Source organism: Protopterus annectens, chromosome 11.part0 (genome assembly GCF_019279795.1).
Source record: "Protopterus annectens isolate FY-2018-M chromosome 11.part0, PAN1.0, whole genome shotgun sequence".
In the NCBI taxonomy this organism is placed as follows: domain Eukaryota; kingdom Metazoa; phylum Chordata; order Ceratodontiformes; family Protopteridae; genus Protopterus; species Protopterus annectens.
The window spans coordinates 1,152,794,173-1,152,812,800 of NC_056745.1; the positions used below are offsets into that span (position 1 = coordinate 1,152,794,173).

At 42.8% G+C, this 18,628-nt stretch overlaps 1 protein-coding gene across 2 annotated transcripts in view; it reads left to right on the forward strand.

Annotated features, from left to right (window-relative positions):
- ARMC10 (armadillo repeat containing 10) overlaps window positions 1–18,628 on the forward strand; it is a 388,435-nt gene that overhangs the window by 189,455 nt on the left and 180,352 nt on the right. The gene's annotated exons all lie outside the window — the stretch shown is intronic.

Consider the following 18,628-nt stretch of genomic DNA (forward strand, 5'->3'; position numbering starts at 1 on the left):
GCTTTAATCTTAACGTTCCCTGTAGAAAGGCCTTGCACAACCTATGTGAAATTAGAGATTGTCCTTCAAAACCATTATGGCAATTAGAATTGGCAGCAAGCTGAACCCTGATAGTAGTAACAGAAGCTCCTTGTTCAAAGAGCATAGACAAAAAATTCATAATCTCTTCAACCGAAGTTGAGAAAGGATCACGTTTGTTATCGCATGCCCATAAAGAAAATCTTTTCCATTTGTTGAGGTAGAGTTTCCTTGTGGAAGGTTTATGGGAAGCTAGCAAAATGTTTGAACAGGGGAAGATAAGTTATTTCACCTGGCAGTCAATGGAACTGGAGCAACCAAGCTGTAAGCTTGAGGTTTTTCAGGTTGGGGTGAACTAGTCCCTGAGGATGGGACAGGAGATCTGGATCTGGGTCCAGAATCCATGGATGTTGAAGTAAGTAAGGCCAAAGAAAGGGGAACCAAACTTGTAGAGGCCAAAAAGGGGCAATGAGAATCACTTTGCTCTTTAACCTTATGGCCTTCTTTATGAAAAGGGGTATCAGAGCAATAGGGGGAAAGGCATAGAGTAGTTCCAAGGGCCAATTGTTAAGGAGAGCATCTCTTGGAGACTCCCCCTGATGGGGGGATTAGAGTGAAGTAGCTGATTTCACTTTTTATTCTGGGGGGATGCAAATAGGTCACAGCAAGGCTGGCCTCAGCAATAGAAAATCTCCTTTGCTACTCTGGGATTGAGAGACCAAGAGGATGCATCTGCTCAATTTGTCCGCTTTCACATTTGAGCTCCCCAGGATGTGCATTGCTACCAGAAAGCGGCTTGAGGATATCACCCATTGCCACCCTGAGAGCTTCTTGACAGAGGGGGTAAGACTTGGTTCCACCTTGCTTGTTGATGTACCAGTCTACTGACATGATGTCTGACTCATTTGTAATTGTTCCTAGAGGGAGGACAGTTTGAAAGGGTTGCAGTGCTAAGAGCACTGCCATCATTTCCAGAACATTGATATGCAGATTGGCCCCCTTACACACACACCCGATCTGGGAGGCATCCATGGTCACTATGGCCTGTGGAAGAGGAGAAACAAATGGTCGGCCCAAAAGAATTTCCTCAGATTCCATCGAAGATAAATCCTTCTTGCAAAAAATGGTGATTCGGATGTAATGAGACAGAGGATGATTAAGGATGGACCATTGGGAGGATAGAAGCCACTGTAGGATTCTCATGTGGAGTCTTGTTAGAGGTACTAATGTGATGGCCAATGCCATCGATCCCAATGCATGTAGAACTAGTAATGCTGGAACATTGTTGTTGGAAAGAATCATGTCTACCTGTGATCTTATTTTCTGCAGTCTGTGAGTAGGAAGAAAGGCTATGCAAGAGGTTGTATTCAAGTTGTCTCCAATGAATTCCAGTTGTTGGGTGGGACGTAGTTGAGATTTGGCGAGATTCACCATTATCCCTAGGCGAGGGCAAGTGTGTAGGGTGAAATACCTTATCAGTTTGAGTAGATGCATGGTGGGGGTAGTAAGGAGCCAATCATCCAGATATGGAAACATCTGGAATCCGTGCAGCCTCAAGTGAGCTGCTACCCAGGGTGCTGTGGTGAGACCAAAGGGCAGGGCTCTGAACTGATAATGACTGGCCCCCAGCCAGAAAAGGAGGAACTTTCTAGAGTGCTTGTCCATTTTTATGTGGTAATACGCGTCCTGGAGGTCTACAGTGCACATCCATTCATCTTTCCCTAAGAAGGGGAGAATAGATTGAACCATGACCACCTGGAATTTTGACTGTTGAACAAACTTGTTTAGAACTCTGAGATCCAAAACTGATCTCCAGTCCCCTGTCTTTTTCGGCACCAAATACAACCTTGAGTAGAATCCAGAGCCTATCTGGTGTGACAGGACTTCTTGGATGACTTTTTTTCTAGCATCTTTTGATCTTCCAGAGCCGCCTGATCCCTCTGATTGGGTGGAATATCGGGGATCCTTCTTCCTGGTTTTGAGGTCAGTTTGAAAGGATTATGGTAACCTCTGCTAATGATCCTTAGCACCCAAGCCTCTTTGGTTATCTTTTGCCAGGCCAGTGGTTGCAAGGATAGTCTTCCCCGACTGCCTCCAGAGGCAAGCTATCGGACTTTCCTTCAGGAGTGCTGGTAGGGCTTCCCTGAGAAAGAATCTCTGGAACCCTGATTTTGCAGGCCACCTCTGCTGAGTGGTCAGCATCTTCCATTATAGCCCCCCCCCCACCCCAAGAGGAGTCATTACCATGTGTGTTCTGGAAAGGCCCTTGGGTTTTCTTGAACCACATTTTCCCGCTTCTCTGGCTCCTGAAATAGGAACATCGAAGAACAGAAAAATGTACACCCATGGCAGAAAGGGTTTTTCCATTTTTTTCACACCTGGCTAAGGTATCTTTAACTTTTGGGCCAAAAGGGGATCTGTCAAACGGAACACTGACGAATGAAGACTTGAATGGCTCTGCAAACTCGCACAGGTGTATACAAGCTTGCCTCCTTATTACTGCGCCTGAACCCACTGACCTAGTCATCCCTTTGGCTGCATGTGCAATGAGCCTCATAGACAAGTTAGAGATGGACTCCAGGGTGGCAAGCTAGGAGGCCACTTTATCCTGAATCTTATCAGACACAGCTCCTGTAGAGATACCTGCAAGCTCCATGATCAGATCCTTCTGAAGTCCAGTGAAATGTGCCAGAAAGTTCCGGGACCAAAGAAGCACAGACCTGCTTCTCAAATCTGTCCATCGCCCTAGACACTTGGTTAGGGGGATGAACAGTGGAACTTTCTTCTGCCATTTCCTTCTTGGTAGCTACCACAACCACCATGGCATCTACTACTAAACGTTTGGTGCAATGCCGATGGTCTTCCGGAGCTGAAAGTATTTTATCTGGTTCCCTAGGAATTGGTTGTATGGAATCAGGGGCCTTCCAAGCCCAGTGGGTCATCAGTTTGATAAGGTCATCAACCGGTGGTGTCACCCAAGAGATTGATGAATGAGCACTGATGAAGATGGTTCCATAGGTTTACTTGTGTCTACCTTCCGTTCCGCAGAAGCTGTGGGAACTGATGGTTTCAACTGTTTCTGAACCGGAGATGAAGGAGATGTCTGCACTGAGTAACTTCTCTTTTTTGAGGAAGATGAAGTAGAAGACCCCTCAGATTTGGCACCTGTAGGCAAGGCCACTTCAAAGGAAGTTTTCAATAGATTTTTTAAAATCAACTTGTTCTTTCTCTCAGCTAGAGCACGGTTACGAAAGGCATTACAAATGTTGCACTGCTGATTTAAGTGTGCCAGGCCCAAGCAATACACACAGGATACATGACTATCAGAGTTTGGTATTTTTCTGCCACAACCAGAACAGGATTTGAAACCAGTAGTTTCCTTGCTTTTTTCTGCCATATTGAAAGACCTGGATCAACAACAGATGCACTGATGCCAAAAGCACACACACACACACACACACACACATATATATATATATATATATATATATATATATATATATATATATATATATATATATACACACACACACAGACACAAGAAGGTAGATAGAAAAAGGTACCAATGATGGCATACCAAAAAAAAAAAACCTGATGGTAGAGGAAAGGGATAGAACTACCAGCAATGGTAGGACAGATACCCAGTGGTACAAAAGAAAAAACACTCACTCCAATAAAGGTAAGAGAGAAAGAGAGAGTGTACTATAAGGGTATACAAGTAACCTAGTTGGGTAGGAGAAAAATTTTAGAAATAGAGCTGGAATAAACAACTTTTTTTAACTTAGCTCAAGGAGAGTTCGACTGATGCAAATTTATGAGAAGAGAGGCAAACAAGATCTGAGGTAATTAGAGAGAGGCATTCTGGGTAGGAACTTGGCTCGGGAGATTTGTGGCGTGTGTGAGCTATTGTAACTGCTGAGCCAGTTCCGAGACTTATAACCAAGTCCCATCAGTCAAGAATAAATGAAGATTGACAACATCAAATAATGCATTATCATCCCCTTCGGCAAAGGTGATGTTCGTGCAAAGTACCACATCAATAGCAATACCCTAAGCACACAGTCAGTTGTGAGAGATCTGGACACACAGATTGACAGCAACCTTAACTTCAATCGCCATCTCTCCACAGTGGTAAGAAGGGCATGTTGTATTGCTCATCTCATAAATAAAGGTATTGCCTCCAGAAAAAAAGGTTTATAACCCCCTGTACTCTTTCCTCATCAGGCCAATAACAGAGTACAACGCTCCCTTTGGTATGTTCCTTTCAAAACAACTGCAGCAATTGGAAAGACCACAAAGGTTCCTTACAAAGAAAATTCAGGGTCTTCAAAGTCTGTCTTATGCGGACAGACTGAAATCATTGTCACTTTAGTGAGTGTTGTGCAGACTGCTCAGAGGTGACCTGTGCCTTGCATACAGAGCAATCTCTGACCCAACTTGAATGGAAATGCTGCACATTCGCAAGTCAAATGGCACAAGGGTCATTCACTCAAAGGACCTTAACCTGATATGTGACATCAACAGAACTTGCTGGAGAGACAGATTTGTCTCACAGAGGTTGCTCCACCTTTGAAACAAGCTTCCTATTCATGTTAAACAAAGCCCCTCATTGGCCCTATTTAAGCGTAATTTGAATGATTGGATGAGTAACCGGAAATTTGCCCCAGAAGTTGCACCTGTGTCCCTCCTGGACAGAGGCAATAGGTGCTGATTTTATTGGCGGTTTGAATCAGACACTCTAGGGGACACAGGTTGAACTTGGCTAGGCTTGTAAAGGCACTAGGGTAGTTAGCGTAGTAACCTGCTATGGTCCTATGGCACTTTTGTGAATTGCTCAATGCTGGCTTACTCTTCAGTAAAAGCTCATATGTCTGCCATATCTGCCTGTCTGCATCTATCTCCCCCTTTAGCTAGCAAATTTGAGGCAAAATAATTTCTTAAAGGCATTTTACACATTTGGCCTCCCAGGAAACCTGTTCTGCCTCCCTGGGACCTTAACTTTGTATTAAAAAAGCTGACTTTCCCACCTTTAGAGCCAGCTTCATCAGCTACTCTTCAGCACTGTTCCTAGAAAACTGTATTATTCCTAGCCTTAACTTCAGCCAGATGAGTGTCTGAGTTACAGGCCCTTATGATATCTCCACCCTTTCTGGTCTTCTACAGAGACAGGGTCTCTATGCACACAAACCCCTCATTTATGCCCAGGGTGGTCAATGACCCATCTCTAAATCAGTCCATACACTTACCTGCTTTTTTCCCTTCTCCCTAGAACTCTAGTGAGAGGGTCCTCCATACCTTAGATGTCTACAGCAACTTAGATTTTATTTGTGTAAAATCAAGGCTGTTAGAAAGTCAGATCAGGTTTTTGTTTCTTACCACCCCATGGCTCTCAGGCGGGCTGTGTCCAAGCAGACCATTTCCTCTGGGATTTCCACGACTATTTTCTTCTGCTACAGTCACCATGGTAAGACCTTTCACTCCCTTGTTAGGGCTCATTCCAGCAGGGCTGTTGCCTCTTGCCTCATCTGGGGCCTTTTTCAAGGGATTGGACACTAACTCAGTTCTTGAACCAGCTACATAGACCTCAGTCCAAACCTTCACCAAACACTACAAATTAGATGTAATTTCTAAATCTAGAGAAGGATTTGGCTGAGCCATACTGCTGGGCTTCCTGAAAGCTCCTCAGCTCCTACCTCCTCCCTTTCTTCATGAGCTTTGGTGTTCTCCCTCATGTTATGACTACTGCAACAGATGAATGGAAGAACATAGAATGGTTGTGTAAAATCTTACTGTAATGATAGATGTTCTTCTCTTCTCTGTTGCAGTATTCCTATCCCTCCCTCCTTCCCCCTTGGCCTTGCATCTTCTTGGATGATTCTTGCCCTACTTCCCTAGGCTGGCATTCCTCCTGGGGCAGTCAGTTCTGAAGATGGTGCACATGTATGTCACTTTTTTATGGCCAATGTCCAATCACAGCCTACGTGCTATGTACCACACACCCTACAGTAGTGAAGTCTTCAATATACTGGTCGATGTCAGGTCGCCTATGGCAGCGAACTTCCTCGTGTTATGAATAGCGCAACAGAAAAGAGATGGACATCTATCGTTATGGTAAGTTTTTACACAGCTATTCTATCTTCATGGCAAAAGTACATCTCTTTCTAAGTAATCTAGCCTTTAGAATGTTAAACTATGAAGGATATATATATATATATATATATATATATATATATGTAAGGAAATTTATTTTACAGTGTGTGTTGTTATACGAATTACATTGTTTTAATTTGGCTCAGGTTTCAAAACATGCTTTGAGAGCTGTGTTTGAATATGCAGATGCATTCTTGAGAAATGCTGCTGCTTCTGTTGTATTAAGGTAGTTTGCTTTGTTATGTAATCAGAACTTTTCTGATGATTTCAAAGGCAAAATTTTGACCTTTAAATTCAGAATTGGTGCGTGGGATGGTAGACGCAAATTAATACATGGGGGTATCTAATATGTTTTATGTTCCCATGTTCTAGCAGAACAAGGTGTCTTCCTTCAAAGGGGCAGAACAAACAAAAATCCCAGCCAAGCAAAACTCAGGAATCCAAAAGGAAATGGTAGGACGATAATTCTTTGAAAACCAGACAGGGGTTCCTTTCCAAAAAAGGATGAACACCCTGCAAAGGAATGACTATGTCAAGTCACAGAGCAACGCTACCCCCATCCTGTCCTTCCTTGTCTTCCTCCTCCTCTAAGGCTTTCTCTTAACCCTGTAGCCTGGCTGAAAATAGTCTCTGACACATGGGTTGTGAGAATAATTTGGAGAGGATATACTTAGTAGTAGATAGAAAATCTTCCTACTTTATCAGGGTAATTTTCCCACTCCTACCAAGCCAGATAGAGTTGTTTCCTCCAGTGCTACATCAGATGTTAGAATTAGATGCCACCAAACTAGTGCCTGTTCATAGGTGTGTACTAGGCTAATGTCCCTGGGCCCTTTACAAGCCTAGCCGTAGGATTACCCTGGCATACTGCCACCTGATCTTAGTTGCCAGTGTCTCTGTCGAGTAGAGCCACTGGTGTTATCCCCAGGGTGAATTTTGTGTTTCCCATCCACTCATCAAGATTTCTCTTGAAGAGGGTCAGCAAGGTGCTCTGCATGACATGTATGGGAAGTCTGTTCCATAGCATGGGCAGATGTTTTTCGTGTTTCACTGTTGCAGTCATTACATTTGGGTAGTCTGCTAGCAGGTTGCCCTCAGTCGGCCTAATTAACAAAGTCTTGGGTCCTGCATCAGTTGCTATCCCTTCTTTAATGACGTCAGGTCATCAGGCGTATAAAACATGCAGCCAATGCCATTACATCAGTCTTTCTTGCCGTGCGGTGCCCAAAGCAGAAGCAGTTTGCAAGTGCCGGCCGTCTGACTCCTGAAATTTTCATTTTCGAGTTTCAGAACTGAAGTCTTCAACTAAAAGCTAAGTACCCCATTGGGGAAACTTGCTCCTTACCAATGTCCGTAAAAGTTAATAATTGCATTACTTGTGGGAAGCAAATACCTCATAAGGATTTTCATTTGTACTGTATTCCTTGCCTAGGCCCTCACCACAATGTGCCTTGCTGTCGGTTTTGTGCTAAATTTAATCAACGCATGATTAAACGTCAGTATATTTTTGTATCTAAATATTTTGGCTCAAGATTTAATTATCCAGAAATGTCGTCTGTTAGCAATCCGACTACCAGAATACCTAAAAAACGCAAAGAAAAAGACAGAGACAGACAGTCAAGGTCCAAAACCAACAACGATGCTTCTCCTAAGCTAGTCGCCTGTTTGCCAGTACTCAGTGAGGCGCTTTTGCAGTCCCTGATACCCACTAATTCTGATTCGCAGGCCTCTACTGAGACACATTCAGAGTCCGGTATGCCGCGAGATGCTTCAATTATGGAACCAGCGGATGCCTCTACCTTAGATGGGTCCAGAGCCGCTGTACAGGCACCGGCTTCTGAGGGTGTTTTCAGGCCTACAGATTTGTATATTAGACCAATGCCATCTTCAAAACTAAGGCCAAAATCTAAATCTATTTCTAAAAAACCAACACCTGGGCCACATGTGCAGGCCCCTTTGCCTAAAAAACAAATGATCAAAATGGCTGAAGATTTAATTACTCTTATCAGGGGTAGCCAACCCCCTCCTTCTAAGAAGCCTAGGCAAGACATTGATTATGAATCTTCTGAACACGATTCTATTTCTTCTGACTATTCTAATGAACAGGATTTGTCTATTCCTACTTATGAGGACTCTGATGCAGAAGATTCCATTCCTTCTGCTTCTCCCCCTGAGGATTTTTCTTTTGGGGAAGCTTTACATACCTTAAGGGAGCATTTCCACTGGGAAAGTCAGGATTCCTCTGAATCTAAAAAGAGACTTAGGGATTTTCTTCTTCTTACTCAGCATAGGCCTTTGGCCATACCTCCTGTTCTAGGCATTGTTGATGATGTTTTTTCAGAATCTAGTATGATTCCTGATTCTCTGCCTCCGGCTCCTTGTAAGCCAGATAGATACTACAGGGTTCCTGACTCCCACAAATTCCTTTTCAAAAATCCCATTGCTGACCCAGAAGCCATTTCTAAGAGTCCAAAGGGCATTAAGGCCTCTACTACTAAAAATCCTACACCTTTATAATAGAGATTCCAGGGCGCTGTATAGATGGGATAAGAAGGTTTACACATCTGCAACCTTGGCAATTAGGACTTTAAACTGTCAATTTCATTTGCTTAAATATCAACAGCATATCATGGGACTACTTAAACAGAAAATTATGTTAATTTGACTGTGTGGAAAATAAAGATTTGCAGGATTTATTACATTCAGCTGACCAAGTTGGGAAAACATACTTTGCAATGTGGTTTTGATTCCTTGGAGGCCTCTTGCAGGGCTGCTGTAACTGGATCTGTGCTAAGAAGCCATGCTTGGCTCAAAGAGCAAACTCTGCCTGACCATGTTAAAGCAAAATTGTTGGATGCTCCTTTGCAACAGGACACTCTCTTTGGTAATAAGGCTGAAGAAGTGTTAAAAAAGATGGAAGATAAAGCTAAATCTATGCAAACTGTGAAAGATTTCTTACAAGTGCAACCTCCCAAGATTTAGTAGGCACTGGCCTACTAAAACCTGGTCCTTTCCAGTCCCTCAAGAGCCATTCAAGTCAAATCAAGACATTCCAAAGGCTCCAGGTTTCAGTCACAAGGAACTTTTAGAACAAAACAATGGGGTGCCTCCACCTCCAAATCTGGAAGCAGCAAGGCACCTCTCTATGGTAAACAGTCTCAATGACCTCCCCCTACGATCACCAAGCACTTACCCTTTAGCCACACCTTTGGGGGGAAACTGGCACTTCATGCACGAAACTGGCAACTCATTACCCAGGACAAATGGGTTTTAAATATAGTATCCCAGGGATACAGATTTCATTTCCACACTTTGCCAATCCCAAACGGATGGCCAGATCTGCCACCAAATCAGTGGGCAGAGGCCCAGAAACAAGTTCTATCTCTCATGAACATGGGGGCTATTCAACAAGTTCCAGAAGTGGAAAAGGGACAAGGTTTCTATTCAAGAATTTTCATGGTACCCAGAAAAGACAAATCTCGTGTCCAATTCTGAACTTATCCACTCTAAACACATTTCTGGACATTCCAAAATTCAAGATGTTGACTCTTCAACACTTACTACCTATGCTAGGCAAAGATCCCTGGTTGGTAACTCTAGACTTAAAATAGGCTTACATGCATATCCCAATCGGGGAATCTTGCAGAAGATACCTCTGCTTCAAAGCAGGCTACTTGTATTACTAGTTCTCTGCACTGCCCTTTGGCTTATCCACTGCACCCAGGGTCTTCACAAATTGCCTGGCACCAGTAATTGCATTTTGCAGGCAAGAAATATTTAAATATATCCATACCTGGACAATTGTCTAATTCAGGTGGAAAACAAGGACATTCTTCTAAAGCATCTTGTGTTTGTAAAAAGGGTTCTAACTTGTCTAGGGTACACCATAAACGAAAAGAAATCACAGCTGGTAACCTCTCAAAAAAATTACATTCCTGGGTGCAAGCTTGAATACAACTGCCCAGATGACTTACCTTACACCAGAAAAGCAAATTCAATTGGTGACTTATTTCAAACAGGTAGCCACAAAAACCCTGCTATCTGCAAGACAAATTCTGCAAGCTTTGGGGTTCATGGCCTCCTGCATTCTTCCAATTCCATATGCAAGACTGCATATGAGGAAACTTCAGTGGTACTTAAAAAGTTTATGGAGTCAACATTGTCACACCCTGGAAACAATGATTCCTATTATTACCTTGCCTGCAACTAGAGTTCCTATGGTGGGCAGAGGCCTGCCACCAAAACAAGGGACTGCCATTCATTCCACCCCCTGCCTCCCAAACCCTGACTACAGACACATCAGACTATACTTGGGGGGGCTCATCTGGCAGGGAAGTGCATACAGGGCAAATGGAGCCCGAATCAAATGCACCTACATATCAATCACTGACAGCCTTCAAGGACTACCTTCATCCAGGACAACTACTGATAAAGACAGACAACACCACAGTTATGTGGTACATAAGCAGGGGGGCACACATTCCTATCCCCTTTGCAGGCTAGCCATGGCATTGTAGAACACGGCCTTGACCTATCAAATACAACTACAAGCTCAATTCCTGCCAGTAAAGCTAAATACTCTGGCAGACGAACTAAGCAGAAATCTTATGAACCCACGTGAATGGAAACTGGAACCACAGGTTTTCAACATGTTGACATGCAAATGTGGGAGCCCAGACATAGATCTTTTTGCCTCACCCCAGAACTATCAGTTGGCAAATTCTGCACAAGAATTCATCAAAAAAGCTTGGAAAGTGGATGCTCTATCATTCAGCTGGAAAAACCTATCTGTCTATGCTCCCCCCCCCCCCCCGCCTCTGCTCTCCAAAGTTCTACTAAAAGTCAAACTGGACAAATCAAAAATTATTCTGATTGCTGCATACTGGCTTCGCCAACACTGGTACCTACTCCTGTGCAATGTGTCACACCTTCCTCCATGGCACCTGCCTCAGACACCTTCCCTACTGTCTCAACAGAAATACCAAATTCTGCACACTCAGCTCCAAACTTTGAATCTTGCAGCATGGCTAATCAACTAATTTCACCTTTGGCATCCCTCAGCAAACCTGTGATGGATGTCATTTTGGAGGCTAGAAGGCCTAGTACTAGAAAATCTTATTTAGACAAATGGAAAAGATTCTGTGTCTGGAACCAATCACAAGGAATAAGCACAGCTATGCCCAATATACCTCAGATTCTGCAATACTTAACTGAGATACTTCACAAGGGCCTATCTTTTTCTTCCATAAAAATCCATGCCTCTGCCATTTCAGCTCATTACAACACAAAACCTCCCCTCTTCTCTCATCCTCTGCTAAAGCAGTATCTCAGAGGGGCCAAACATTTAAGACCTCCCAGGAGAGCACAAACTCCTGCATGGGATCTTAATTTTGTTGTGGAAAAACTCACTCTCCCTCCTTTTGAGCCAGCTGCTACTGCAGACCTAAAATTTCTCTCCTGGAAAACAGCTTTCCTTTTAGCAATCACTTCAGCTAGAAGGATTTCAGAATTACAGGCTCTTATGGCAGTGGAGCCTTTCATTATTTTTCATCTGGACAGGGTGGCTCTCCGGACCAATCCATCTTTCATGCCTAAGGTGGTATCCAGTGTGGCTCTTAATCAGACCATTCATCTGCCAAGTTTCTTTCCCAATCCACAGAACAAGGGTGAGTGGATTCTGCATTCATTGGATGTACACAGACAACTTGGATTCTACTCAAACAGGACAAAATCTCTAAGAAAATCTGAGCAACTAGTGGTGGCATTTGCTGTAGGGGCAGAGGGAAAGGCTATTTCAAAGTAGACTATTTCCAAATGGATAAGCCATTGTATTCATTTTTGCTATGTGCACCATGATAAACCTGTCCCCAAGGGGATCAGATCTCATTCCACCAGGGCTGCATCAACTTCTGCAGCCTTTCTCAGAGGGGTTCCTACCAGAGACATTCTAGGAGCTGCTACATGGAGCTCAGTTCATACGTTCACCAAATATTACCATTTACCTCTATTCTCTAAATCCAGAGCTGGTTTTGCCACTGCTGTCCTGCAGGGCCTTATAGCTGCCCCTAATGCTGTATAAACCCATCCTCCCAACCATAGCTTTGGGATTCTACCCAAATGTAATGACTGCAACAGTGAAACACGAAGAACATAGTACAGTTGTGTACACTTACCATAAATGTAGATGTTCGAGTGTATTCACTGTTGCAGTCCTGGTTACCCACCCTCCAGCCCCCTGTTTTTATCTTACTATACCTTTCCTGTCTTTTACTATGCTTAAAAGCCTTTTTGGTGTAATTGCTTCTGAATGGAGGTATATTTTTTTGGTGTTTTAAATTTTATATATATATATATATATATATATATATATATATATATATATATATATATATATATATTTTTTTTTTTTTTTTGCTCCCCATTTGAGGGGCACCTGACATCTGGGGCAAGAAAAACTAATGTAATGGCGTCGGCTGCATGTTTTATACCCCTGACGACCTGAGGTCATGGAAGAAGGGACAGCAACCTACACAGGACCCCCAAGACTTTGTTAATCAGGCCAAATGAGGGCAACTCAGGCTGACTGAGGGCAACCTGCCAGTAGATTACCCAAATGTAATGACTGCAACAGTGAATACACTCTAACATCTACATTTATGGTAAGTGTACACAACTGTACTTTTCTGGGTTATGAACCTGTCCTTCCAGCATGTTTTGTTAATTGTGGTAATGAGGTTGAGGTCTCTGGAGTCTGTGGTGTGGAGGGATTGGGATTTCTTTAGATGTAGCATTTCTAGCAGAGCTGGGTCAGACATGGCTTTGTAAGTCGAGCAGAAATCACCTCTAAGTAGGCAATATGAGGCAGAGAATAGTTGGAGTTTTTTGAGTCTGTCCATATAGGACAAGTGTTTAAGACCTAGGATCCTCTTTGTGAGGTACTTTTGCAGCCTCTCCAGTTGTTGCAGGTGTCTAGTGTGGTACATGCCAAATGGGGCATTGTACTCAACAACTGGTCTAATGAGGGAAGAGTAGAGGGAGACAACAGCCTCTTTCTTCCTGGATGCAAAACCCTTAGTAATGAGATATGCCACATAGAAGGACTTTCTGACCACAGTGGCAATGTGTTGATCAAAAGAGAGGTTGCTGTCAACCTGTGTTCCCAGATCTCTTATAACGTCTTCTGTGTTCAGTGGACTACAATCAATGTGGTAATTCATGGGAACTAGGTTTTTCCCAAAGGGGATGAAGACATATTTTTTGGCATTGAGCTTAAGGCCATGGTTCTGACACCATTTGTTGGTCACAGTGAGGCCACTCTGTAGGATGTCAATATCACTTAATAATAGCTCCCAACTTGCAATCATCTATGAACTTTGTCAGCCAGAGTCCCTTCATGTTATCCTGGACTTCAGAGAAGTAGATACCAAACAGGAGAGGACCTAGGACCGAACCCTGTGGGACTCCACTCGTGACTAATCGGCAGTCTGACTTGGAGTCAGCTACTTTTACACTGTGGGTTCTATCTGTGAGTCAGTTTGCAGCCCACCTAGTGATGTAGGGGTTGATGCCAAGCTTAGTGAGTTTTTCTATGATTCCAGAGTGGAGAATGGTATCAAAAGCCTCAGCCAGATCAAGGTAGACTGTATGAACCACCTTGCCTTCATCCACAGCTCTGGTGATTGACTCAAAGAACTGTGATACATGAAGGCAAGGGATTTTACTCCAGAATCTATTTGGTACCAAAAAAGGAGCACGCCTGGAGACAAATCTTAGATTTCTTTTTTCTAAACATCTTTGTAAAAGTTTCAAAATTCAAACTGCTCACTTTACAGTCGGTCCTAATGTTGCCTCCAAGCTATTGTTTCATGGTGATTCTAGATCTCAAGGACACTTAACTTTATATTCCTATTGCTCCCAATTTCTGGAATTTTTTGAGATTTGCTGAGTCTGGCTTACATCATCATTTTTCTGCATTACCCTTTGGACTGTCTGTTGCAGTTCAAGTGTTTACAAAGTGACTGGCCTGCCCTAGTGGTTGCTTATTGCAGAATCTTAGGTATCCACATTTTTCCTTAACGATTTGTTTAGATTCTGTATCCAGGTGCTTGGGAGTCCTTAGACAAGGTCACATCCCTCCATGCCATCTCTGCTTGTGTGCCCATGGATCTCCCTCTTTCATCTCTTTTTGTGGTCAGACAGTTTGTGAAGGAAGTGTTGCATGGGAGACCTCCTGAAAAGCAAATTCCTCCTCCCTGGGATCACAGCTTTGTTGTTGAAAAATTGACATTACCTCCTTTTTAAAACTGCTTGTTAGGCTGATATATAATTCTTTACTTGACTGTTTTACTCACTGCTATGTCATCTGCAAGGGCAGTCTCTGAGCTGCAAGCTCTCATGGTTGCCCAACCCTATCTGATTTTTTTACAAAGAAAGGGTTGCGTTTTGTATTAATCTATCAGTTGTGCCTAAAGTTGTTTCTGAATGTACTTTAAATCAAGACATCAGTCTCCCAGTGTTCTATCTGGATCCAAAAAAAAAGAGGGAGAAAAGATTCTACATACTGTGGATGTGCACAGGGAGCTCAAGCTCTACCTTGACAAAACAAAGCCCTTTAGGAATCCTGAAAGGCTGTTTGTCTTCTATAAAGGGGTTAAGTAAGGTCAACCTGTCTGTAAGTAAACTGTTGGACGATAGTTCTCCTCTGCTACAGTTTTCTGTTACTCCCACCATGCCAAATCTTTTCCAGGCAAGGTTAAGGCTAACTTGATTAGGACTTTTTCCTATTCAATGTCATCTTGGAAAGGGGTGGACTCTAGAAGCACTCTAGAGGCAGCAAACAGGTCATCTGTTCATATCTTCACAAAGCATACAAAAGGGATTTCTTATCAAGGTTCAAAGCAGTATTTCTTAGGACCATTCTGCAGGGGCTCCTGGTTCCTTAATCTTCCACCTCCCAGGTAGGGTAAGCTTTCTTCCCAAAATGCCACTGAGGCAATGGGAATGATGATCATAGTACAATTGCTTAAGTCCTGCTTACCTGTAGTAATAGATATTTGAATTACAAACTGCCTTACTGGCAGCACCCACCCACCATCCCCCAGATTGTGCATCGTTTAGGTGGGTTAAAACCATTTTGATTCAGTTGTTGCTTTAGATTTGTTTTTTATACGTTATTGTGATTGGTTAATTGACTTCTCTCAGGCTCTCTCTTAACCTTGTAGCCTAATAGTCTCTGACATATGGGTTCTGAGGATATACTTAGAAGTAGTTAGAAAATCCTCCTATTCCAGGGTAATTTCCCCACACCCACCAGACCAAATAGAGCTATTTCCTACAGTGCTGCATCAGATGGTGGAATTAGGTGTCACCGAACTAGTGCCTGTGATAGACAAAGCCAAAGGATTTTACTCCAGAATCTTTTGGGTACCAAAAAAGGAGCACTCCTGGAGACTTGTCCTAGGTTTGTTCTTTTGAAACATCTTTGTAAAAGTTTCAAAATTCAAACTGTTCACCTTACAGTCGGTCCTATTGTTGCTTCCAAGCCATTGTTTCATGGTGACTCTAGATCTCAAGGACACTTATTTTCATAGTCCTATTGCTCCCGGTTTTCTGCATTACCCATTGGGATATCTGTTGCAGCTCAAGTATTTACTAAGTGACTGACTCTAGTGGTTGCTTATTGCAGAACCCTAGGTTTTTTCATTTTTCCTTACTTAAGATGACTTTCTGACTTGTGTATATTCTGTATCCAGGTGCTTGGAGTCCTTAGACAAAGTCACATCCCTCCTTTTCCACCTGGACTTCATATCGAACATTCAAAAGTACTTCTTCACACCCTATTAAACTGTTTTACTAGGGAGTTGGATAGACACAGTAAAAATAATGGTCTTCCTGTCAGAGGGCAATGTTCTGGCTTAGCAGGATGTTTTGTTGGGTTTCTCTCTAATAGACATGGCCTCTGCAAGAGAGTTCCTCAAAATTCTAGGCCTCATGGCATCAATGATCCTCATGATATCACTAGCCAGACTACACTTGAGAAAAATGTAATGGTACTTGAAGAATTGTTGGACCCAGCACCTTCATCCCTTGAATTTCCAGGTACTGGGATTTGTAAAAGTGGAACAGCAGTGGTAGAGGGATCAACTCTCTCTGAATCCAGAACTCCCTTCCTCTCTTTAGAACCCAGTCCAATCTTTCCAGGTGGACTGTTCAGAGTTTGCATGGGGAGCAGTGTCCATAGCAGTTCAAATGCTATGCTTGTGGGATCCTCAGGACACACCAAACCACATAAACCTAAAAGCGGTATAGTCAGTGATTCATGCCTTAAGTGTTCTTCACCATTTATGGACTCTGAGTTATCTTCTAGTGGTCACAGACAACACTAAAATTATGTGGCACCTGAGCAAGTAAAGGAGTACAAGGTCATACCTGCTTTGCCGGGTGGCAGTGATGGCTGGGGAGCAAACTGTACACCATTCTCAAATTCTTCAGACTTCATACATTTCATTGGAGCAAAGCACAGTGGCAGGCAGACTAAACAAATCCAGGACAGACCCTCACAAATGGAAACACCATGTAGAGGCCTTCCAGGACTTGATCCAGATGTTGGTAACACATCAAGTTGTTCTGTTCTCCTCCTTTCAAAACAGACAACTGAAAAAAGTCTGTTCAAGACATCCTTGTAACCATGGTTGAAAGACAAGATGCAGTGTCATTCCCGTGGTTGGGAATGTTTCTGCATGCTTTTTCACTCTTTCCTATAATTTCCATGGTACTTCTAAAGATTAAGAAAGAATTCACAAAGTTCATTGTGGTAAACCCCTTTTGGTCCTGGCAAAGGTGGCTCTCCATTGTAATGGAATTAGCCAAAGGCAATTACCACAAGCTTCCTCACAGACTCTGCTCTACACATGTATACCCCATGTTAGAGCAATTGCAGCTGATATCCCAGATGATTCCATTTTAATACCTTTTAGGCACTTGTTCCATGAAGATGGGCAGCAGGTATTTTAAGGAGGCCAGAAAATCTGCAACTAAAAAAATCTTAGATTTACAAGTGGAGGAGGTTTTCTAGATGGTGCCTAGCCAGTAAAGAGGTCCCAAAAGGGTATTGACCCCAATGATTTTGAAGTATTTGTGTGAGCTACTTAGAGATGGTTTGTAATATGCTTTTATCAAAGTGCATCTTGTAGCCATCTCTGCTTGTCTGCCCATGGATCCCCCTCTTTCATCTCTTTTTGAGGTCCAGTAGTTTATGAAAGGAGTGTTGCAGGGACACTCCCTGAAAAAAGCAAACTTCTCCTCCCTGGGATCACAGCTTAGATTTTGAAAATTGACCCTACTTTCTTTTTAAAGTTTCCTGTAAGGCTGATTTACCGTTAATTACTTAAAGACTGTTTTACTCATTGCTATGACATCTGCAAGACGAGTCTCTGAGCTGCAAGCTATCATGGTTGGCCAATCTTGTCTGATAGTTTTACAACGATAGGGTTGTGTTATGCACTAATCCATCAGTCATGCCTAAAGCAGTTTCTGAGCTTACCTTGAATCTAGACATCAGTCTCCCAGTGTTCTATCTGGATCCAAAAAAATGAGGGAGAAAAGATTCTACATACCATGAGTGCGCATAGGAAGCTCAAGTACTACCTTGACAAAACAAACCCCTTTATGAATGCTGAAAGGCTGTTTGTCTCCTATAAGAGAGCTAAGAAAGGTCAACCTCTCTCTAAGCAAACTGATGATAGTTGTCCTTTGGTATAGTTTTCTGTTACACCCAACATGGGAAATCTTTTCCAGGCAAGGTTAAGGTTCACTCGATTAGGACATTTCCCTATTCAGTGTCATCTTGGAAAGGGGTGGACTCTAGAAGCATTCTAGAGGCAGCAACCAGGTCATCTAATCATACCTTCATAAAGCACTGCAAACGGGATTTCTTATCAAGGTCCAAAGTGGGATTTCCTATGACCATTCTCCAGGGACTCCTGGATCCTTAACTTTTTCCACCTCCCAGGTAGGGTAAGCTTTGGGAATCTACCCAAAATGCCACTGAGGCAGTGGGAATGATGATCATAGTACATTTGCTTATGTTCTGCTTACCTGTAACAGCAGATATTTGAATTCCTCACTGCCTTACTGGCAGCACCCACCCACTGTCCCCCAAATTGTGTATAGTTTAAGTGGGTTAAAGCCTTTTTGATTTTTTTGTTGTTGGATTTGTTTTGTATATGGTATTGCTGTGAATTTACTCTTACTAGATGATTCTGGCTACAGATACTTCATCTCTGTCTTTGTGAAGGTGGAAAAGCCTGTATACTCACTTCCTATAACAGCTGAATGATTCCCTCTCAGAATATGTTCAGCCAATCAGCTGTCACAAAAAGACAGAGACAGAGTTAAGTCTGAGCTTTTGAAAGCTGACTAGTACTGGATTACTTTGGCAGATAACCCAAAATGCTGAAAT